Source organism: Mycteria americana, chromosome 1 (genome assembly GCF_035582795.1).
Source record: "Mycteria americana isolate JAX WOST 10 ecotype Jacksonville Zoo and Gardens chromosome 1, USCA_MyAme_1.0, whole genome shotgun sequence".
Taxonomy (NCBI): Eukaryota; Metazoa; Chordata; class Aves; order Ciconiiformes; family Ciconiidae; genus Mycteria; species Mycteria americana.
Window position 1 is genome coordinate 35,255,883 of NC_134365.1, and position 25,285 is coordinate 35,281,167.

A 25,285-nucleotide genomic window follows, 5' to 3' on the forward strand; every position below is an offset into this window, starting at 1 on the left:
CCCTAGAGCAGTTGGACAGTGATTTAAAGACAAATGGGAGTGTATCAGACGAACCAATCAACAGCTGCTACACCCCAACAACTCCCTTTGACAAACTTGCGTCAGCTCTTTTTAAAAAAAGGGAAAAAAAAAGAAGAAAGGTAAATCAGTTTATTGGAGCACACTGAGGGCAAACATCTCACCAGAGCTATTTGCTCTCTGAGCTTAGCACTATTACAAAATGCATATCCGCAGAATGCTTCACCCAGGCTTGATCATGCTTTCATTTGGTAGTCTTGATTTTTGAACGACGTGTGTGCGTTAAACTTGCAGTAGCACAATAGTAATAAGCCTGGAAAACAGGGTCTGGGAGAAATAACTAAGGGCTCCAACACTGCTCTTATCTCTGCGACTACAGAGCTATGTCTTGCAATTGCAGTGAGGTGTGCACGGCAGGAACTGGTCGGAAGTGTGTGCTTTCAAATAGGCTGGTTGCCCTGTGCCTTAGTTTCCCAGATGAAATATTTACTGTAATTGCGATTGTGGAGGTATATGTCAAGTGACAAATGTTATTCATTTAACGGCAATATGGACCTGTGGAGAAGTATTTCATTACATGTGATGTGCCTCTCATACTGTAGAATTTACAACCTTTTATCCAATTACATAATGACCATAATTAAAAAAACCAAACAACCCTCCAGCTCTCTCTCCCATGTAGGCTTTGTGATTAAAGCCCTCAGACTGGCCTGACTGTGAAGGCAGGAAGGCAAGTGAGGGGATGTAATTTTTAATTCTTAGAGTTTCCTGCAGAGCACTTCAGACTGCTTTAGCTCAGGCTGGGTGACAACCTGTGGGAACCCAACCCCACTCCACTGCGAGCAGGACTTCTGCCTGCTTGCTGCCGGCACCGGCTGTGGTGTGCCGTTTCATGGTGTCCCCCCCCCCCCCCCCAAAAAAAATCCTAGTTCCAATATAGACTCAGACAAATAGTTTAACAAGAATAAGTTCTGTCTCCCTCAGTTCTGCATTCCCATGAAAATGCGACTGATAGTAAGGCCCATCATGCCATACGATGGCAAAAGTAGTACAGTCCAAAGATTGAGAGGTGCAAGGTTCGGAGCTAGAGGTCCTATCTTGCTTTAGACTCACCACATAGTTGGAAAAATGAACAAATTTTTGGGCTTAGACTGGTTGAAGGGACTTTGAGTTTGAAAGCTGCCCATATTTTCCATAACATCAGTTGGTTTAATGACGGAAACAGGCTCTCCCTCTGAAGCATACGGCAAAGAATAGATGTCCTTAATGAATTAAAGCAGTTCTCAGCTGCGGTTTGGCACCAAACTGTTCTATGCCATTGGTAGGGTGAGAGGAGCAGAGCTGCAGGAGGGGCTGGGGAAGGCAGTCCTGCCCCGTTTATGCCTGTTTGCTTTGCACACTTGACAGGACTGTGGTATACCCTATACGGCAGTTTCCTCGTTGCGCTGTTGTTCATGTGGATGTCTCATGTAACGACAGGGGAGAGAAAAACATTTCTTTAAACAAATGAAAATAAGGTTGTAAACCATAAAGCAAACAGCAGGGAGATTTGGGGACAGATGTACTAACAAATCAGCAACAGCTGTGAAAATTAGTTCTGATACATTTTTTGAACCTGATTAAAAAAATAATAATCAAGATTAGAGTTCGTTTCCTTTTCAAATACCACAGATATCGATGTCTATGCCTGATACGCATCGAGCCTGAGCAGCGTGGCACCATTCTCTCTGTAGCCGCATCAAGGTACTTGGGTGGGTCTTTCCTCGGTGCACGGAGGGATGGAGTCGTCAGGACCGATGGTGCCCAGCACTGCCCCTGCCCCAGCACCTGGTGCCCCAAAGATGCCAAGCAGCATAAGGTATACGGGCAGGGGGAGCTGGCAGATACTTTCCACGTGCTTGTAGGCAATTTTGTCTGCAGAGGAGGAGCCAGCTGTATTAACATGGGGTTTCTTGACACTGCCAGTTCTTTCTGCCTATCCGCAACCAGAAAAGCCCTGCTTAATTTTCACCAGGAAAGACTTCTCTCAGCAGAGCAAATGTCAGTGTCTAAGCTTCAGACTGAAGAGAGACACATCGTAACCCTAGGACTGCAGAACCCTTTCTATCTTGTCTTCAGCATGGCTGTCTTTGATTTCACTATTTCTAAAGAAAACTTTGTATTTGCTAGGATTACTTGAGATCGTGCAAGAGTTTAAAGAAGAAAATATATATTCTTGTTTTCTGGCAAAGAATAAGATTAAATTCTTGATTCTAATGTTGGAAACAGTGAACAAAAGAAAGCACAACCTTGTGATATTCATCACACCCGTGCCTGTTTGTAGCTGGCGCTAGCTTTCCGTGAGACATGCCTCTGCCACAGATACTCTGCAGCCAGAGCAGCTTCTCTTACATTCAAAGAAGGGCCAAGTGTACTACTCTTTACACCCCCTCAAAAAAGCTGCTAAGTAAATCTCTTCATTCTGTTAATTTGTGGGATGATACTCCAAGCTCCGATAGTCACCTCAGTGCCTGTGGAGCACCCTGCATCTCACCAGGGAGTGTTTCCCCCGCAGTGTCCAGACCCCTGTTTACCCTTTCTCTGAGGAAGCCAGGTCAACTGCAGCTAGAACTATGATATGTGGTAGATGTTATATTATACTTTCCTCTTCTGGTGTCTTTTGGCTAGCTACCATCTCATAGAGACAATACATGATGCAGTAATACCTGCCATTGTTTACAGGAGAAATTTCCAGACGTGGCAGATGTGAGGGCTGAGGGCACAGTTCCTGCACAGAGAAGGCCTCCCCCAAACAATCTTCTCTAGCTAGAAGGGGGTTTCCAGAGCAGAGGTTTTCGGCAGGGACCGGAGCTAGCGGTGGCGACAGTGCCATTAGAAAGGGCTCAGCGGTCCCTGTGCTCCAGGCACAACCTCCCACATTCGCCACATCAGCAGGTCCTGTTTTCTGAATGCTATAACGCACTTTAGGGAGCAAAAACCTACCAGCCGTTGCTCAAAGCCTTTGTCTGAAGCAAAGAGCAATCACGAGCTCGTCTGGCTGTGTGAACTGCAGGTGCTGGCCCAGAGCTTCAGGTCCTTCAGGTCCCCCAAACGTGGGGAGCACTGGGGCACTGATGGGGGAAGTCCAGTGCGCTCTGCTGCCTGCCCCTGCCCGAGCTGCCGTCCCACACGCTTGGCTGCAGTGGTCAGCCTCCAGGATTTGGGCTTAGGCAAAGCAGGTCCGGGCTGCGCTGCTGGCCCTGTAGCTGCTTACTTGGCTATGCCTGGAGCCTAGGTTGGCAAAAAGGCTTTATAGGCTGAAATCAGGTTGGTACTGAAGGTGCAGGAGATGCTTTACTAAAATGCTAAGCACATTTTTTTCTGCATTTTGGCCTTGTTTTTTAGAATGTGAGGTTGTGCTAAATGTTTCATTTACATTTTCCTGTTTTCTGCAAACAGGAAATCCTGCTCTCACCTATAAACTAAAAAAAAAAAGGTGATGTGCCTGTTTTGAAGTAACTGTTGCACTCTGACTCACCACTGCCTTCCTCTTGGTACAAGTGCCTTATGTCTGTGTTTGCTTTTTGCTCAAATACTATCTTCTGAAGTTGCAGGAGATTTTGTTAGAGCTCTGAGTTTAGTTTTCACGCTGTACTCATTGTCATTGTCATTGAGGCAGCCAGTCTGTAGAGGAAAGCAAAGTGTATTTTTCTGTTTTGTTGTGGCTATCTGCTCTTTACTAGTACACTAGAAGACAAAGTAATCCTGGTGTCAATAAACCAGCTGCATTCAAAGCACCTGCCCCTACACACACATCTACACACAGGTCCAAATCCACACTTTAAAAGGGTTAGAACGCTTTTTGCAGGGATCTATTCAGTAGTAGCTGACTCTTGCTATGCTTTATCCTTAGAAATACACATTAAAAAAAATTAGTTTTTATTTCACAGCTTTTTAAAGTTTGAGGCCAAGAGGGGTAATGTCATCTTCTGCATCTTAAACACCCTGAATTCTCACCCAGATCCTGCAAACCCAAGGCACCACATGACTTCAGCTGGACTAAAACATTTGGATTTTCAGAATAGAAAAGGTTGGGAAATGCAGGGCCTGTTTAAGCTGGCAGAGGGGAAGCTAAGGGGGGATATGAGAGCAAGCTATAGCTACTTGAAGGGTAGTTACAAAGATGACAGAGCCAGACTCTTCTCAGTAGTGCCAGACAGCCCAGACATAGGGCAGGAGCCACATACAAGAGTGTGGGAGGTTCAGGTTGGACATTAGGAGAATGGTAGTGCAACTCAGGAACACATTGCTCAGGGAGGCTGCAGAGTCACTGTCCTTGAAGGTTTTTGAGACTTTGCAAGGCAAAGCCATGTCTGAGCTGACCTGGTGTTCGTGGCAGCCCCGCTTTGCGGAGGCACCTGGACCAGGTGTCCTCTACAGGTCCCTTCCAAACAGTGTTCTGATGAGTCTGTGATACTGCTTAGTGCCACAAGCAGGAACACAAAGATATTAAAGATGCCCTAAAACTACTGATGGCAGGAATGTGATTAGGTGAGACACGGCCAGACATTAGGCAAACAACACTCCATGCATCAGAAGCAAGTTAAAAAAAAGACTTAGTGAGGAATTCAATAGTCCATTGATTTCTTGAGGAGATTTGCTGGAGAAAGAGCAGCAGGTTTTGGCTTAAGAAATTGTTTTGTCTTCACACATACACTGTAAATACATAATTACCCACAAAAGAGCTCAAAGCGCTCTTTTAAGATATTAATATTCACAAATTTTGCACAACAAAACTGAGGATAGTTGGTAAATGTATTAAATTCTCTGTAGAAGAATAACTGGTATGTTCTGAAAAAAGGCTGCAACATCCTGTTTTTCCTTTCCAAAAACATAATTTCTTCTTATCCCCAAGTGTCTCTGGCCATAATGAGCTTCACAGGGCAAGTATGAAAAGCTGCATTTACAATTTGCTACAGTGAACTGAGGAAGAGCTAAAATAGAATATTTAATAAAACTCAAGTGATTCATTTTAAGAAATAGGATTCCTTATAATAAACACACGTTTCAGAAGCATGGCTACAATTTACAATATATTAATTGCTTTACTACTGTACTTTTTGACTTACTGTGCCTATAACATTAAGTATGACTACAGATGGCACAGGATATTTTCTTTGCAACATTACCACATCTCCCTATTGTAATGATCCTTGCCAGTGCAGAGTGTAAGTATTTATCGTGGCTCAATATTTTTAAGAAGAAGGGAAAGACAGAGAGTTTCAGGTTCATAACATCTAATAAAAGGCATTTCACTGCAATGACTAAAAAAGGAGACAATTTGCCTTAGGGTCTGCATAATCTCAGTGGAGGGAGACAGGAACATCTCACAAAATGATTCACACCACCTAGAAGGGGCTTATGGTCACCAGCAAGCTTCTTTAATACACTTCAGTCAGGTTCTTAAAGGTTGATGGTATGAATCTGGGCTTTGGGAAGGGTACATGTGTTATTTATACTATTTAGAAGAAGGACTTACCATGCAAAATTTGTTTTGCCTTCTTTCTATTTGAATGATGTCAGGAATGGACAAAAACATCCTCTCTAGATTTTTACCCCAGGCATTCTGTTGTTCCACACCCTCAAATAAAAAATATTACTTCAGTGGTGCCAATCCCCCGTCCATTATTTTCAGAACACATTTGGGAACATCTTGCACTGTCAGGACAATTACGCCTGGCTTCAAGCTGTGCCTGAGTAAAAGCAGGGGCTACCTGGAGATTTTCACTGCAAGCCTGTGTCTATTGTTTGCTCTGAAAGTGCCCATGTGTGCTAGAAAGAACATATTGTCCATGCTCTACATGGAACAAGACTGAGCAAACAAAGCTGCAGGGCAGAGGAATGATGAATTCACTAGGTAGTGAATAGCCCCTGCCAGATAACATGCAATATAATACCATGGTTTTATATGTTTTTACGTATAATAGCTCACCGAGGAATATTGAGGTGTTAGATCACTTTAGCCAAGCCCCTTTCTATACTGATATATATAAGAAGTCTTAACATCTCTGATTGTTTGGAGCTATATATTGCAATTTATCCAATCTCTTTACACTGTGCCTTTTGCTAAGTGTAAAGAACTGCCCTCAGCACAGTGCCCGTGCTTTCTCATAGCTGCTTCCATGTTCTGCCCAAATGTGAACAAGAGATTTCAGGCTCTCGAATGTACCACTGGTTTGATACCTGTGACTTGGGCAGTGAGTGGTACTGAGACTCAGGGGCCCCGGGAGCATCCAGAGCTGCACATTAGGCATGTCTTTGGGAACTCTGCTTCTTTTAAGATCTGGAAAACTTGCAGGTCCAGCTCCGCTGGGTGAAAAGGAGTTAAACCTAGTTTGATATTTTGGTCTCCATCCTCATTTGAGGAGGCTTATTCTTGCAGCAGCTGCAATGACCCCTGCATCCTGAGCAATTCATCAGAAGCAGCCCAGCTCAGATCCAATCTGCCGGAACATTTCATCCAGGTGGTCCCCATCTCTGCTGCCACCTCTCATGGCATGTAAGGAAAGGTTTCCAGCAGGATTACTTGCTAGGCTAGCCTGCTTGTGGCTCCCTCTTCCCTGGGGCCCAATGCCTGCCCCATTGCATGTCCAGATATGTGTCCACCATGGCATGTGTCCACATTTATCTACCATGAGATAAATACACTTCCAGTCACACAGGTTGGGGCAAGCTCACCATTCATCTTTTAATAGGGAACACACACATACATTTTTGTTCATATCTAGTCGCCAGAGAAGCCTATATTTGTTTAGTAGTGTACAGCTCTCAAATGCCTCCCTGTGTGCCGGTGTGACCTGCTGGGATGCAAGAGCTGGCCACCACTACTCCTCACCTCAGGGTCACAGAGTGAAGGCCTGGAAGAGCTCTCATGAAACCATCTGGATTGTATTAGCTAGAGTGCAGCCAGCAGCAGGTCAGGGGCAGGGAAGAGATTATTCACTTCCATCAGGCGCTTTTGAGTTTTGCCCCCCACCCAAGGAGTACAGCAAGATGGTGGTGGAGTGCAAGGCACACAAAGAGAGGTTAAGGGAGCTCAGCTTGGTCAGCCTGCAGAAAAGAAGGCTAGGGAGAGATATTATTGCTGTGTACAACAACCTAACAGGGGTATGGAAAAGAGAGAGCCAGGCTTTCCTTGGAGGCTGAGAGTCACTGAACACAGGTGGCCCACAGTAGGGTTAGCAACACCTAGGTCCTTCCTGACTGAGACCACAAGCATAGTTGTAGCCCCCATGGTGAGCTAAGGAAAGAAGCAGGCAAGGGAATAGGGCACCACTTTTACCAGACCATTGACCTAGCTGGAAAAAGTGGGCAAGATCTTCCTAACAGGCATTTGTCTAGTCTGTCCTTGACTGTGTTTGTGCTAACCACAATTTGACCATTTGTATTTTGGTCGTTGTTACATTAGGAGTCAACAAGTTTTTATAAAACATGCGAAAAAAGCCACGGATAACTTAGTTTCACCAGTAATCTTTAGGGTACCATGTAGTCAACATTTCTGTTTATGAAAATAGCTACATGTTCATATGAAATAGATGCGATTAAAATCAGCCCGTGCAAACAATCAGATTTCCCTTTCATTAGCAGACTCTGCAGGAGACCAATACTGTTACTTGTGCTGTCTGAGCAGTGTACGATACTTTGCAATGCTGAACAATGTTAGTTAGACCCTAAGAGCAGAGTCAGCTCTTTAGAAGGAATACGGATGAGGTACTACTCTTAAAAAGGTTTATATTTACACGAAGGGAAAAGCATGCCTTCGGAGGCCTATGGGTGTTGGCAGCTTACAAGGATTTCCCATTTATTAAAATGAACGAAAAAGAGGTGAAACCAAAGCATTCTTGGTCCGGTAGAGTGTGAGCCCGTTACTCTCTTCTGGCAGTGAGAAGGAGATGCTGTACACCTAGTCCTGATCTCCCCAGGTGCCCTGCAGTTAGTCCAGGGCATAAAACTGAATTCCTGGTTCTGCTGCAGACTTTTTCTGCCATCTTGAACACACCTCTAAAGCAACATTCATGGAGAGCTTAGGCACCAGAGTGCGCAGTCAGAGCTCACACGAATGTGCTAGGCACGGACACTTGCCCTGGGGAGGTCCCCAAGGTGCGCACAGCCCTGTCTGGCGCAGCCACCTCCTGGGCAGGGCTGAGCAGCTCAGGACCTGGGCAACTCAGCTCCTACAAAGTCAAAGCTTCTTCGCTGTTCAATCTGCCCAATCTGTTCGCAATACATCAAACACACACCTACTAGTATGAGACGTGGCAGCCTAACGAAGCTTCAGTTCTGCACTCCTAAGGGTTCCGTGGGTTGAACTGACCTTGAGCATGGGAAGTGTCAGTGCATGTCTGCCCAAAACACACTTTGTAGACAAACTCACAGCAGCTCAGAATAAGATGTCTCAATGTCCTTAATGGATCTAATCCACTCTCTGCTCCCCAGTCCTCCATCTGCAAAACTGGGGATGTAGGACATCCCTATTTCACTTGGACATCACAGGGATAAGGATATTCAAGGCTAAGCAGCAAAGGAGCATGTAGGCCCTCAAGGAAAACTGGCTGCCATTTATCAGCTATTTAATGAATTAATGATATAGTAAAGCCACACAAAAAAAGACAAGATAAAAAAAGGGTTAAAAAAAGATCAAAACCATACTCTATGTAAAACAGTCGTGTTCTTACTTTTTTTCTGTTGAAACTTCATATCTAGAAAAGCTTTGTCTCTGTCAGTTCCACATACTTCTCTTGATAGTGTTCCTCACCCCATGATAATGACTTTTTGTAATGCTTTATTAGTTTCTAAAAAAAAAAAAAATCACCAGATGACTTATAACAATGTTATTGTTATTGCTCATTATTATCATTTGTCATATGAGACAATGCCTGGCTGTGCATTTTTCCTCTTTTGAAAGAGAAATCTGGCTCAGCTCTGAAGACTCCAAATTCTGTTTATTATAATAGCTGAAACGTTTATTACACTGTCATGTTTTTATATCCCTCCTGCTACCTTGTGCAAAACATACTTTTGCTCTGACCAAACTGAAAATTCTGCAAGGTTTTGCCCTCTCTGATCAAGCCATTGATCCACCGAGTTCAACAGCCGCACGTGATGGTAGCCAGTATCTGAGCCAGCAGATTGTCCTCCACCTCTCAGTACCACACCTAATCCTGGGAGGCACTCCATGGGGAAGATGCCTTCATGAATTCCAGTCCTAACTCGTGAGATTTCCTGAGTTTTAAGCTCTATTCTTTCCTAAAAAATGTGAGTTAGGAATGGTCATGTACTGCCTGTCTGTGTGGTTGTTAGTATAACGGCATTCGATCAACAGGAGAAGCCGCAGGAGACATATGTAATAGCTAAAAATAACAGTGATAAAGCAACAGTAATGACAACCCTATTTTCATATTGCAGCTGCAATGAATTTGTGCAGAACCTTGGCTGAGAGGCTTTCCAGGCACTTAACCAAGCCTTTTGGACCCCTGAACCACACTGACTCCACAGCTTGATGGCAAGAAGTCTGCCAAGTGACTTTCTGAACACAAGTAGCAATCAAAGAAAGTCACCTTATGGGAACTCAGTCATTGTTAATATCTCCTTGATTGTGGACCATATCTGAAAGACTAACAAGCTCTGCCTTTTGGGCCTGGTGTCTGGAAGTGTGAATGTTCTCTCCTGAATTCTGCCATTGGGTTTAAGGAATTACATTACCTTCCCCTACAACTCTTGCACCGCCAGGATTGTCAGTGTTTCGATAACGAATGGGATGTTGCTAGAAATGCGCTAAAGGTTCGCTGTGGCATGAAAACCTCCCAAAGAGTTTGCTTGGCTTTACAGCGATGTCAATATTTATTGTCACTGTCACAGACCCAGAAAGGTTACACAGACATGGCCAGGACGCTGCACTTGCAGTTCATATAGGGTTACATAAAACACTCTCCCTCCGCTTTTGAATTTAAGGGATATTGCATAACAATGGGTGCCAATGAGATGAGTTTTTCAATCAGTCCAAACACTGTTGGGAAAGGAAGGGAACCAGTGACTGACGTATCTGGGCTCTTGCTTCTTGCTCCACAGACCCTGGCTGGGTTTGAACCCCGGAGGAGCGATCCTAACACTATAGTCCCATAACTCCCTTAAGTCAACATGAGCAAATGCTGATGCTAAAAGAAGCAGTGCCAGCTTCCCACTGACCCAATCGCTGTTTTCATTCTCTTTGCTTCCCCAGTGACGGCAAATAGTCATAAATACATATGGGAGGAAAAAAAAAGAGGCTAGTTTTAACCCAGAGCGTTGCCCTGTTCCCACTCATCATGTGGCTGCACGAACATCTGGCAGAAGGGAGAGAGAGATGCAAGTGGCAATAAACTGGCAGAGGACCGGAAGGTAAGCCTGGACTGCTTATTCCAGTTTAAACTGATTGTGGAGCTAGCGAGTAACCTACAGCACTTGTACAACGTTCCATCAGGGCTAAGGAGGAGTGGCGGGTGGGTGTGCAAAAGCAGGAGGCAGACTTCCCTGGTCCATTATATCTGGATTAGGCAGATAAGATGAAACGCATTTTCTGACTCTGAAGAAATGCTGTCAGAAATATTTAAGCTAGTCTAAACATAGCTAAAGTACGCTTCACGTTATCCATGGTGACATCCAAAATCAAGTACTGATAATTTCTAATGAAACATAACCTAGACAAGTTGCTCCTTTAAATCAAAGCCATTGTCTCATCTTTTTTTGAAATGCAAATCACTTGCCTCATAAAAAATTTTTGTTTTAGAAAATTATATTGAGAATAATGTTTCTTAATAATGACTCTTATAACAGCATTACTTAAAACAATTAAATCAATTAGTTCAATAAAATTCTTCAGCTGAACTGCAATATTTTGGCACTGTGACTGATTGAGTTTACTGCCTTTCCAATTAATGAAAGATTGGTTCCTTTAGCAATTACACTCTGATTAGTCCGCAGCAACAACATTTCCCATTACTCATCCCCCACTGCTATCAAAGGGCCTTTATTGCTGGCTTTTCATTCTTTCTTTAATCCTAAATTAACAGAGTTTATCACAATCCTTGCTCAGTAGAACTCTTGGAGAAAAATTGATTTTGAATTTTATCCGTGCTAAAATGTCACTGACATAGGCAAATCCAAGAAGTAACATTACTAGACATTGAAGCATCATGCCAGCCACAACCACCTAATGTTTTTGGCTTAATTTTAAAAATTGTAGCTGTGGCTGTTCAGGAACAAGTAAGAGTTAACGTCAAAAAGTGGGACAAAAAAGTAACTGTTTATCACAAAATAGCTTAAAGAATCTTTTCATAGCCTGAGTAATCAAGCTTCTGTCAAGGTGAGATAATTGTCAATCAAGCTCTCAACTCAAACACAGCTGCTAAAAATCAGAGACAAATGAAGCCAGGCACTTCACTACAGTTTGAGCACCTAACTCAGAAGCGAGTACAGAGTCTTGGCAGTAGCTGAGACTCTGTTGTAACTCCATACAGTTGTAAAAGCACTCAGAAAAGAAGTCCAAATTGGAGAGTTCTGTCTTTCTGAAGCTGAAAACAAATGTATTTACCATGCTGGTTAAAATGGTACTTAATGAGTATTAAAGAAAAAGTGGTTCTTGACTTCCAATAGGCAATTAGTATTTCTTTTAATCAAATCCTATTAGTAAAAGCTTTTTCTGGCTCAGCAGACTGAATGAATATGCCAGAGAAGACTATGAGCATACTGCAATGAGCCATCACCATTCCTGCAAAGACTCACGCTTCTTTACTTCGCTCTTGCCTGTTTAAAGTAATCAGAAATTACATATGCGAGCATTGCTAAAACAGAGTTGTATATATATTTATATTTTGTCACTGTTAGGTTCCATGTCTTTCTTTTTTTCCTCAAATTTAAAAAATTATTTAACATGTTATAAGTTTTGTCACTTACTCTACTTGACTCTGTTAACTACAGTTTGAAGTAAAATCTGGAAATCAACAATTCTCACAAGAAACTAACCTTTTTCTTTTATACGCTGCACATTCATACACCACTATTGTTTATTATACTATTGTGTAATTTTGCACAAATATCGATTAGTAATGTCGTAAATCTGAAAACCACAATTCCCAGGTGATGACCATGACCCTAGAAAAAGTCTAGAGAAAACAACCTCATTACGAGACATACCTTGCAATAGATGTTTGTTTAACTGGAAATCCGCAAGAGCAGCTGCCCAGTGCAACGGTACATATTTGCTTCTGAATCCTTTCTCAAAGGCACTATTTAAACAAGCTGATGAATTGAGGTGGATTTCTCCCCACCTCCATTCCAGCAAAACAAGGAGACTCAGAAGATAATTTTTTTTTTTTTGTTACTGCAACTAGTGCTATGTGGTAAGTGAGAAATTTACTTTCTATAGTCCTATTTAAATATGAAGGTGGGAAACTTCCATATTTCTGTACAGATGCAATGTCTGTGTGTACTGCTCAGTGACATTTCTATTTGAAAATGAATATACTTCTATTTCTAGAAGTGTTTTTGTATAGAGCTCCTTGTTGTCCATATTTGGCTTGATATTTAAGATCTGGCTACTCTAGCTTCACCACTTCAGCAAGAGGGAAACAAGAATTACTGTGTAGAGAATATCAGTCCAATTCAAGATATAAAAGTAGTTTCAGATCTGGTTCTGATTTACGTTAAACTGTAAACAGCTGAGAATGATAACAAGGGTTTTATGATGTGTGCAGCTGGACTAGCTATCACCAAATTTCACACAGCATCCTGAAGAGCAACAGTGATAACAGAGATTTTTTTAATCGCCCCCATTCCGGACTAAGTTCGATGCTTTGACCTTGTGGTGGTTTAGGCTGGGGTAGAGTTAATTTTCTTCACGGTAGCTAGTATGGGGCTATGTTTTGGATTTGTGCTGCAAACAGTGTTGGTAATACAGGGCTGTTTTAGTTACTGCTGAGCAGTGCTTACACACAGTCAAGGCCTTTTCTGCTCCTCACCCCACCCCACCAGCGAGGAGGCTGGGGGTGCACAAGAAGCTGGGAGGGGACACAGCTGGGACAGCTGACCCCAACGGACCAAAGGGATATTCCATATCGTATGATGTTGTGCTCAGTGTATAAAGCTGGGGGAAGGGGGAAGTGGGAAGGGAATGCTTGGAGTGATGGCGTTTGTCTTCCCAAGTCACCGTTACGTGTGATGGAGCCCTGCTTTCCTGGAGATGGCTGAACACCTGCCTGCCCATGGGAAGGAGTGAATGAATTCCTTGCTTTGCTTTGCCTGTGTGCGTGGCTTTTGCTTTACCTATTAAACTGTCTTTATCTCAGCCCCGAAGTTTTCTCATCTTTACCCTTCCAATTCTCTTCCCCATCCCACTGGGAGGGAGTGTGCGAGCAGCTGCGTGGTGCTTAGTTGCCGGCTGGGGTTAAACCACGACAGACCTAGAGGGGAAAGTTTGTGTCTCCTGAGCCAGTCACACTTTACACTTGCTTTCTGGGCTCTGTTTTAGCCTTTCTTCTGCCAATGTCTGGATGGGAATCCCTTCAGCCTGTCAACACCTAACTTTAATTAGCTGAAGAAATTTCTCAAAGTGCTCCTTCTCTCCTGGAGCTGCTTTCTGCAACCATTCTAGCTCCAAAAAAAAAAGGAATCAGGAGTGACAAAAGGCAGGTCATCAGTGGACCATGGCTGAGGTGGTGTCACTCATCTTCTCCTCCACCACTGGCCAACGATGTAAAGTGTCAGAAAGGGCTTGATCCAATGTCCGTTCTACTCCTGTGGGCAGCATTTATGCATGTGACCAACTTCACTCTTGCATGGAGGAAGATCTGAGCTAATTTAACAGTATGCTAAGCGCCACAAAAATAAATTTTCTCAGAGCAGGAATGATGTTTTCCATAGTAAAATAGAAACAAAAAAGTACAAGATGAGCCACAATTTTAAGATGTGTGAGAGTTCTGTGACACCTATTTCAAACAAAACTAGGAGTGTCCGTCAGCCACTTGTTCTTTCATTTGCTTTGTGTCTTCACCTGCATTGGTGTCTGTAGGCAATAAACCATAAAGTGGAAACAGGGACTGAATACTGAGATACTCATTCAGGCTAAACTCTTACTACTGGCAAAGGGAGATCTGTCTGAGTAACCTTATCATCCCCTAATTTTTTCACTGTAAAAAGGAAAAATACTAAAAAAATCATATTCCTGCAGCATCCAGCAATTTTGCTCCTCTCAGTTTCAATAATCAGAACATTACCCACTAATGCGGTTTAAAAGCAGAAGGGTAAAATCATGCCTCCTAACAGGAATTGTGGTGGGCTTGAGAAGCAAAGGTTTGTTCCTTAAATTTCAACTTTTGGTTTCATAGTGGAATTTTCTGATTTTGTTAACTTACCTTGCCTCTTCTCCTCCTGTGCAATGTCTTTAAAATTCATATCTGAAATATGACTTTTCAAATTTCAGATCTAATTGCTGGATAAATTAAAGAAAAAAAGCAGAAAATGAGCTATATTAGGAATCAAAAGTTTCTGTAAATTAAGGTCATGAATTGCAAGAAAAACAGGAAGATGTTATGTTTTTTGTTGCAATGCTATGAAACTTTCTTTTTACTTTGAAGTATACTTTACTTTGAAGCAAACTCTACTTTACTTTGAAGCAAAATGGGGTAGCTCAACCATTGTTTATAGTGTATAGAGAAACTGTCTATGGTGGTTATGAACTCCAAATCATCAAATGAATTATCAAGACTAGATGGTAATCTTGACTACTACTTCTTGCAAAACTCATCGGTGGTAGTGACGTATGATACATTTTTCAAGTCCTAATATTCAATTCTGATGATAGGAAAAGTGCAATAATGATTTCCTCCCTATTTCACAATGATTTTGTGAAAACCAGTTAGTGCTTGTAGAAAGTTTTGATTGGCTAAAATGCTGCACGAGTGCGCATCTTTTAATTGGACATCTGACCTTGATGTACTATTCTTAAACATTCTTAATGTATTTCTTAATAACATAATTCTTAATTTTTTTTTTACTTCCTTCAAATTCTGAACTCTTTAGCTATGATATGGTCTAGCAGTTGATATCTTACATGAGGCTGTGCCTTGCATGATTTGAAAGTGAAATTTAAAATATTGACGAGATGATGAATCTTCCCCTTCTCTGAACTTTACACACTCACATAATGCTATTGATTTTTTTAGTGATGAAAATTATCACACTGTGGTTCTGAATTTATTTTTGCTTTCTGCTGCTAATAGTTTACAGCAACATACTAAAATAATGTCAAATTATGTACCAAAGGTGTCTGTCGTATGACTTTCAAAATCTAGAGTCTGTGGCTCACTGGTGGCCCATAAGAATTTTGGTAAAGAGGTAACACACGAGGTCATATTTCCAGATTTACCTGATAAATTTTCTATTATAAGAATAAAGAAGGTAACCACAAGAAGTCTTAGCCACCAGTGAGGTTCACTAAGAAGTGCTAGATTTATGACAAAACAAAAGCAATGAAAATTTGTAGTTAACTTCGAAACAATCCATTGTGCCTCAGAAAAGTACATACAATAAATGGTATCACACTGGTACAACTTTTTAAGCATAGACCAAGATTTTTTCCATCTCTTGTAGGTCTTTTAATCCATACCTTTGGCATCTCAAGGTTATATTTCGAATGCATTCTGGTTGGTACTATCCATAAGGAAACCAGAGAAGTGTCAACTGTTTCAACATGTAGACACTGACCTCCTAAGGGATGGTGGGAGGTTGCTCTTAGCATGTTGCCCTGGTGCATCACACTGTTTTCTGCTGCTTTGTTCAAGATAGCTCAAATGCTACTTTCTCAGATCCACTTATTTGAAAAAGTAATTTGTGTCTTACCATGAAAAAGATTGACAGAGCTGCCCTGCTGATATTATGTGGGTATTCACCCTTAGGGTCTGGAAACTGTTTTCCAATGAAGGCCTTTAAATGTAGAACTTAGCCCTCTCCTTCCAGTCCTCCTTGCTCCAGTTTTATATGCACAAGTGAAGGAAAGAAATAGAGGAAGAAAGAATACGCTGACTCGCTGTCTTAGAAGGATTTTGTTGCACATTGATGAATAAGACTGAAGATAACTGGTATGCAAAATAAGAATACAGGATCTTAATGAGAAAAAAAGATGAATTACTAGTGCGTCATGGTGATAATTGTTTCGAAAAGTGGATAGACTGGTGTTTTAGTCATATTCTGCTCATAGGTAGGTGCCATAAGACCTGTAGAATTCATTAGGTTCTATTATGCCTTTACTTATATTACTGGACAGTGTTTTCTAAATTTTTTAGTGTTGCAGCTTTTGTCCCTGAATACTGCAATGTTAGATAATGGCTTGTATTTGGAAAGAATGCCTTACAACAGAACGTTGAAAGTGCATGATCTTTTTCTCATCTTCTAGTGCTGTAATACTTGATTTTGTGGGGCTTAAGAACTGTCCTGTTAGATGGTGCTGCAGAAACTGAGCAACAAGTTGAGCAGTAACATCCAAATACTATAGCACCTCAAAAGAGTCACCCCCAAAACCACTATCAAAATTATTTCAAGGATCTCTACGACTCAGTTTAACATGAAGGGCTTTGATTTATGCTGTGTAAAAACTTGGCTTCTATAGTTTATGTCAGGGCAACATCTGAAATACATTGCACCTCTCTCTTTCTGACTATGGGAGTAAATTCTCAAAAAATAGCCTTCCCTTCTCATTACCAGCTAATGATGTACATTTATGATCTGTTTGAGTTTCTCCATTCAACCGTGTTCTTCCTGACTTACGGGAAAGAGGTGTTTGTTCAGCCTTACTGTTCAGCCAATTCAGTAATGAGTATCCACTCTTACTGGCTGACATGAAGCACAGAAGAAACTGTTCCACTTAAACATATAGTCTTCATAAGGTCAACATACAAGCACATAAGCAAGTCCCAGTATAATAATCAGACCTCATGGGCAAGTTGGAAAATGTTGTTCATTTTTTGACTGTAAATTGTGACTTTTCCACCCAGGTCCTTAAACCCCACAATTTTGAGCAAAAATATGTGTATTTAGGAATAATTTTGTAGCAGTTTTGTATCACAAATATTATTATTTGGTATAAGGGATTTTGCCTAATATAGACATTTCCTACAAAATTTATTTTAGTTAAAAGAAAAACTCATGAAAGGAAAACATTTAATCAGGTCAACCTACAAATTTATATAAATGCGTGATGCAAGAGTTGTCCTGACATACACAGGAGAGCTCATAGAGAAAAATATTCTCAGAAAGTTACCTACTCTTTTTCAAAGGAAATTATTAGAAAAATAAATAGGTGCCAAAAAGATAAATGTATTCGATTACTTCCAGCAATGCACTCCTTTCTTATGTGTTATCCTAGAGAGTGACTCAAATAATCGCTCAAAAAGAATGCACTGGAGTCTACAAATTAAATTTCTGATGACATTTAGTTAAATTGAGTCATTAAATCCAGGAACTAAGGACCTGGTTCTCCTTTACACAAAAGTGTCTTTATGCCACTCTGGTAGCACAGAAGGGCTGTAAAACAAGTAATGCAATTAATGCCTGACTGAATGCCCACTGGCACCAACTGGAACAGTGAAATGAAAACTAACCCTCAAATTTTTCTAAAGATTTTTCTGAATGAAATGTCCCATAACTGTCATCAAAATCACTAGCTACTAAAGAATAGAAACAAATCCACTGATTTTTAGTTTGATTTTTACAACAGAAGACTTCAGAAAGTGATTGAAGCTGTGAAAAAAATACACTAGAAGAGTGCAAAGACTTCTGTGGATTTGGTCTAGGAATAGTTTTCTTTGTCTTTTGGCCAAGTTGCAACAGGAAAACAAGTATTTTTGATAGAAATGCTGACATAACTTTACTAATAGCACCTCTAACAGAGATTGTTACAATGTGTATTTACTCAGGTACAGCATTAAATAAGAGATGTGAACTCACCATAGCAACCCCTGCATCACATTACAGATATGCTGCTTCTAAGATACGGCAAACGTTTCTGAAGAAATACACATGAATATTAGGTAAACATCTATCAATTCCAAATTGTGTTTCAAAAATACTTTGCCATACAGTATAATAAAAAGCAGCATAACATGATGCTATGTAAATTATTAATTTATTACTGGACTTTATTTTCATTGTCTCATGATTATTGCCTTAAAATGTAAGTTTAGATAACTCCCCAACTCACTATGGTGAAAATAGTGACAAACATATTATTGAGCTCCTCCAAAATGTCACTGTGAATCCTTACACTCCCTACTAATTCAGGAGATTCACCTGTCCTTTTTGGGCGTCCTCCTGCTGATGGCCTGAGATCTTGCAAAAATACTGCTGTTCACCATAAGATATTCAGTAGAATTATGTGAATGCAGGTAAGGTTGGAAGTAGGTTTTCTTCTGAACAGTCTTGTAGCCCACTTTTAGGCATATGACTGATTCCTCTTCATTATCCCTCTGCTCTTAGTTTTCATCTTGAATTTTGTCAGCCAATATGTGTCCTTTCAATTTATCTTTATTCAGGTTGGTTTTCCTTCTTTTGTATGAACAAAATGTCATTGTATTTACAAAGTTACTGCTTGTTTTTTTTACTTAAGTGTTTTCATCCTTTTAGTCCTTCTCTTATGATTCATATAAGCATTTTCTGTGTTGAATTTAATTTTAGCATTTTTCCTTTGGAGGCCTGATCCTTAATATATGAAGTATTACTTATATCTTAATAAAAAGCTTTTGGGTTGATGTATCATTGACTCCAACTTGACCAAAATCCTTGGCAGGTTGCCTGTTCATATGCATCAACTTTAAATCACTTATGCAGTGCCTAAAGCAAGTTCCTGATGATGTACAGTGGGTTGCTATGCCTCCCGCAATCAAGCTTTTGCTGCTGGATCTTTCTTATACTTTACCCAACAATTCATGGCAGAATTTACTCCTGGAAAGAGAAGTAAGTCATCACACCTGCTTTGGTCTTTTCTTGATATTAAGCAACTCTTCCCAGATCTCATTTGTAGAGAGGGAACATCCATTTTCTCACATTACCTGAGAAGACTGATAACCAGTATTCTGTTTTGCCACATAAATTTGTGTCTGTAGTGTTCTTTCATCACTGCTGACCAACTTTCTTGGGAGACACATGCCAAAGTCTTTAATCTGTTGGTTATGTGCTGTAGCTTGAGCACTGGAGCATCATGTGAGCAACCTGGGAACTGTGCAGAGGTCCAGGGCTACAAGCTTCCCTCCTCTCCATATCTAGTCCATTGGGACCACCTGGAGGAGGAAGAGATGGAGACAAGGCTGCTAGTTCTACTAAATTACTAGTGTGCAAGATGGAAGTCTTTTCTTCCTCCTTCTCCCAAGTCTACTTTAGCCTACTTGGACTGAGCAACTACCTGATTTGTCAGTGAACCAGATATTTTAAGATCTCCACTATTTTCTGAAGAAAGGAAGAGATTACACTGGGTGTTGTTCAAAATAGCGTCTCACCTGGATGCAAACTGATACATGCATCTGATTGTCTAGAGCTGGTATACTAAGATGAACTGTAATGCACCTGGGTGCTCACTGTCTATGGAAACAGTGGGGCTTTGCACCTACAAATTTCTTATACAGAAGATCACAAAAATAGCAAAACTTAATCTTATTATGGGATCACCACAGAATCAGCTGCCTGCTAAACCTCTGAAGTGTTATCCAGTTTAATCATCAATAGCAATTACTTCCTACACTTCACAGCAGAAAGCTCTGCACTTTGCAGAAAACATGAGCAACACTTGGTAGTTCTTTTGTACCTCAGCAGTGCCTCTCCTCCAACATCAATGTCAGGCCAGCAGAGAGGTGCTTCCCTTAGGAGGACTTTGGCACCCTCTAACACCTATCTGTTTTTACGAGAGAAGAGACACTGAATCTTGGGCTAGTCCAATAGACCTATGTCCACAACTATGTTAAAATAACATAATTTAATATTGCTATTTTTCTAAAATAATGACCAGCATTATTTTTCATCTTAGGAGAACTGTAGGGGTTCACCTTCCACTCTAATTTGCATTTTAGTCATATTTCAAGCCTTCCAAACTTCAGCGGAAGAAATCACACGAAGAATGCAGTCACCTGAACAAAACAATAAATGAATGAAATCCATGTTCTTGGGACTAATAAGGAGAGAAAAGAAGATGTTACTGCAAAATATTCAGGTATCTTCAGTATATGAAATTTCTCTGAAATGCTGAAATCCAGCAGAGCAGGAGAAATGATAAGATCCAACAGTTATTGTTCAGATGTATTCTAGATTGATGTCCTTCCATTCAGTACTCTGAATTATGTGTTAGAAATATTATATGTCTCAGGCACGAAAAATCCTGAGTGAAAAATCCTGAGCTATATGAAAACAAATTAATATGCTAAAATGTCAACTGAGAATTATGAAAATGCCTGTTTTTTTTCCAGAAAAAGAATGTGAAATCCAGCAACTATTGTAGTGCTCAGAAACAACTTGAATGGCATACATCTGAATAAAGAAATATCAGAAGAATTAATAGTTGTTAAAATGCAAAAATTCTATGTTCTATATTAGTTATTAGAATGAATCCTAGTAAGCAGTAAAACCTATTTTTTTGTAATATCTTCAAAATATATGGATGTGCTTTAAAGAAATCAGGATCTTCCTAAATAGAGAAGACATGAAAAGATTTGTTTGGAACAGGCTCAGACAAATTATTCTCTAGGGCTTCTGGTTTGTCAGAGGTGAGGTGGAGTGAATTAGCAGGAGTAAGACTGGCAGTATGTCCCTGGTTACACTGTCCTCACTTTTACTGAGAAATACTTGCCAACAGACACCGATCAGGATTCAAATGGTAGTCACCAAATTGCTGAAATTTCTGTCTTCGAATATACATTGTCTTTCGTGCTTGAATAATGCAATTTCTCCTTTGATAAACAAAAAGTGATATTCTTTCAACCCTGAAAACTCACAGATTTGTGTGAATTTTCAGACCTACACGGCTGAATTTGGAGAACAAAAAAGCATGTCAAGAAATATGGCTTCGATAACTTCTGCATGGCTAAAACTTATTTTCACCTTGCTGATGGGGGGTGCCAATGTACCAAGCCCTGAGCAGATTCCGACACTTCCTTTCCCTTTTCCCTCTCTCCCCAAACTTGTCCCACCTGCTGTTGTAGTAGCAATCCCATTCACTTTGTGGCTTTAACAGGACCCAAACTGTTAGCACTCATCTTTTGATAAATATGTGTTATGTCATCTGCAGTTAATACCAAAAGACAGAGGAAAATACGCCAAAGCAGTCTAGAATAGGCGCAGTTTAATGAAATGCTATTCTTTAAGTGCACAAACTCCCCTGTTGTAGTAAGTTTGTTCTTTGTTGGTTTTTGACCTGCAAAGGGTGATGTCCATTCTGCCTCACTGCTTCAGGCCACAGGGGACTCATCTACTGCCTTCCCTGCCTTTGAATGTTAGAGTGGCTCTAGTCCACCAACAGGATTTGGGTATAAATCTTTCAAAGGGTCTTCTTACACCATAAACACAATATGCCTGCCCAAACATATGTTCACATGAATGTATTCAGTGTTGTCCAGCACATTCATTCACTAAAGATCTGAGCTTGCTTGATTAATGATATACCTTACAGGTCTTCTTCAGCCTTGAACTGGTCAATCTGGGGGTGTGTTATATTGTTCTTACGGTTTTCATAGCAATTTTGCTGAACCAACTGATTTAAAAATGTGTATATAGACCCTAAATACTTGTCAAAAATACAGACGTTTATGTTTAGAATGACTAATCTAAGCTAGTGGGATGCTGATTACAAAAGATCAATTAGTGCAGACCAGAGAAATATCATGTGCATCAGTTTTGCATTCATCATTCAGGACACGCGAGGTTTTGCATATTTTGTAGCAGAAATAATCAGCAACTTTTAGAATAAAAATAAATACGTGTTGACCATCCCTACTACCATTGTAATCTTTATGTTATGCTTTGATTTTACTTGTTTTAAACTGCACTATTTCTTCTAGAAGTTACATTAATGAGTTTTATTTCTTCTGCTTTACCTGATTTGGTCACATTTATTACTAGCTTATTATACCAACTATTTTAAATTTACAGACTTCTAATGAATTTTGAATGAGTAAGGATTCTCTGCAGTGAATTTGATCCTACTGACAAAAGCCTTGTTTTTCTTAGGTACCTCTCACGGGCTCTCAGAAATTGCCAACTCCTGTCAAGTTAAAAGGTTAAAACTCCTGCTGTATTCTATAAAGTCTCTGCTGCCATGCTGGAGTCCCCAAATTCTTCCTCTTTGCTAAGCAGTGAAGGATTTATTACCTTGGCATGCTCCCTTCATCAGTCCTGAGAATTCATGCTATTCCAAAATTAGATGGTTCAAGAAGGTCTTCTCTCTGTGGTACAGAAATGCAAAAACCTCAAATGTAGTGTGAATACTTTTGGTCGCAGAGGCAGAGATTCAGTTGAAGCCTCAAAGTATTTTAATAAGCCCAAAAACCTCATTGTCAATCAGCATGTCTCTGTTTTATCAGAAGGAAGTGTTATTTTTCTTATGAGCTAACATGTTTCTTCACTGAAGATGTTTAAAAAAGTGATGTAGAAATCTACTGATGAAGTGCATCCACCTCAGATGTAATTTATTTTTATTACATCACTGTTTCCCCACTAGTTTTCTATTTCCTTGCTTTCATGGAGGGTTATTATATTTGGGGTAAGGGATGATGCACAGCGACAGAAGGGATGGTCCTCGGCGTTGCTGTGCATTGGTGACATGCCCTGGTCCCAGGTAACCCCGGCTGCGGTGGGGCTCATGGACACACCTTTCCCCGGCCTTGGGGTCCGAGTGCTGCTGCTGAGCTGCACCCTGGCTCTGTGCCCCCCAGGATGGGTGCCCTCTCCCTGGTGGGGGCCGAGGCCAAGTGCCCCAGGGGCTAGGGGGGTTCAACCCAGACCCCCACCAGGACGGGTGGCCTCCCTCCCAGATGTGCTGTGCCAGAAGCTGTATTTAATCTCTGATTTTTATTCCCTTGCCGTGACTGCCCATCGGTGCAAAACGCGATGCTGCTTTGGTGAGAAGGGATGGTTCAGCCAGCACTGGTGAAACGCTGCCAAAGAGTGCCTGCCTCAGAAGTTTGGTGACAATTTATACCTTTGTTATGATTCAAAAGTTTCTTTAAGCTGCTCACTGTGCTCAGTTTTGACTGCCCCTTTGCTCAGCATAGGGATAATGTAAATTGTGACCCCGTGGCGGCACGGTTTGTCATAGGGTACATGAGCTGTGCCGTGGTTTCCTGACATCTCTAGCCCTCCTTCCCAAGCAATGATATCTCTGTAGTTCTGTTTTTTTGTGGAGAGGGTACCCTTTGTTTTCTTTTCAGTTTTGGTATGAGTTGGACTCGGTTTTTGCCTGGCTGACTGATCCAACGTGCATCCACCACAAGTTTGCCAGCTCCCAAAACTAGGAATTGCTGGTTGTGGTCCTCAGATGACTGAAATAATAATATGGCCAAAACTTGTTATAAAACAACAACAATCTAGATTACTTTTCAAGATCTACGTTTATACATTTACTTTACTTTAAGCGATGGAAGTAACCTAGCCACCTTGGCTTTGATTTTCTTATATTAGCTTGAGACCCTTGTGGTTAACAATCACAGGGTTATATCTGTAACATCACTTGTCCCTTCTAATGTAAATCCAGATTACTAAACCCTCCACAACGTGTATCGAAATAAGTCAAAGTTCTGCCTGTGTGGCTCTCCAAACAAGCATGACCGAAGTATACCAGTTTCTGTAACTAGTGACAGCCAGGGGTGTGATGTGCCCAGCATCACATTCAGCTGCCTTTGGGTCCCTGGCTTCAAGAGATGAGTTTCTATTTATAACTGGATTTATTGAAAATGGCCTTTGGCACCAGTACAGACCAGAGCTTGGACTTTGACCTCTGGATCCAAGGGGGAGAGCCCTATCAGTCTCCCACCCTCTGCCTCTTCCCTGCACAAAACGGCAGCCACATTAGGGAGCCGTGGAAATAGCTCATGACATCCTGCTATACATGTTCCTGTAGATATTCACTGGGTGGATCCATTCATTAAAAATCAAATCACATTCCCTTGCCTCACAAGAATGTATTTCTTCTTTACTTTTCCTCCATCTGCCTTACTCCTGATGGAAACGATCTGTTCCATGTATTGCAGCCTGATGTTATAAATTATTGTTTTAAAGTGTTTAATGTTTTATTTTTCTTAAAACTTCATTTCTTATTTTCTTTCTGGAAAAAAAAAAAGTTCACATCAGCTTTGTAAAAATTAAATGCCAGCATTTACGTGGCTCAGAGAAGTACCACAAATTTTCCACTGTCGCCATCTCATATTTCCGGACAGTGTGACATATTTTTTGCTATATCTGTGTTTTTGCGTGGTGTTTTCATTTACAATATTTGAAAAAGAATGTTTCTTTCTCTTTTGCAGTGGACACTTCTGTTTGACATCACATAGTAATTCCTTATCAATGGTGCTTGAAATAAGTGAGCATTAAAGACTGGTATAATATTGTATGGCTTACTGCTGAGTATGCACCACACACCAGCCAAGGGAATGGGACACCCTGATTGTTGAACGGATTTAGAAAATGACTAAGACTCTCTCCCAGACTTATTGGTACAAATGGTCCCTTTTTAACTTTGCACTCGAAAGTAAAATCTGTCAATTCACATTTCTTCCCTTATTTCTTTTTCTTTAAAACTTGTTTTTTCAGCTATTTGATTTAAAGGAACAAAGAGATCTCAGGGTTTTTTTGTACTGGAAATACTTTGTGTAAGTTCTTTTGCTATCCTTTTCCCTGCCACTGCAGTAACTTTTCCATAGATTATCATTACAGATATATTTTACAATAAAGTAATGAGTAACACAACACAAACACATCCATTCTCTTAATTAAATGAGCTACAGCTTTTTGGCTGAAACAAACAATAATATTATTTATAACTCAAATTACATTACATAAACTGTGCTCTCATCTATAAAGAGACTATAAACGGCATAGTAGGGTTCCATATTTCCTTTTTTCTTTTTTTTTCCCCAATGACTTTCCTGTTGACCTCTCTTTTAATTTACAAATAAAACCATGGCTTTCTTGACTGCCAGGGCTGAAAATTCACCCTGGGATCTGA

At 40.7% G+C, this 25,285-nt stretch overlaps 1 protein-coding gene across 1 annotated transcript in view; it reads right to left on the reverse strand.

The window, feature by feature from the left end:
- SLC38A2 (solute carrier family 38 member 2) overlaps nt 1-25,285 on the reverse strand; it is a 350,401-nt gene that overhangs the window by 159,327 nt on the left and 165,789 nt on the right. The gene's annotated exons all lie outside the window — the stretch shown is intronic.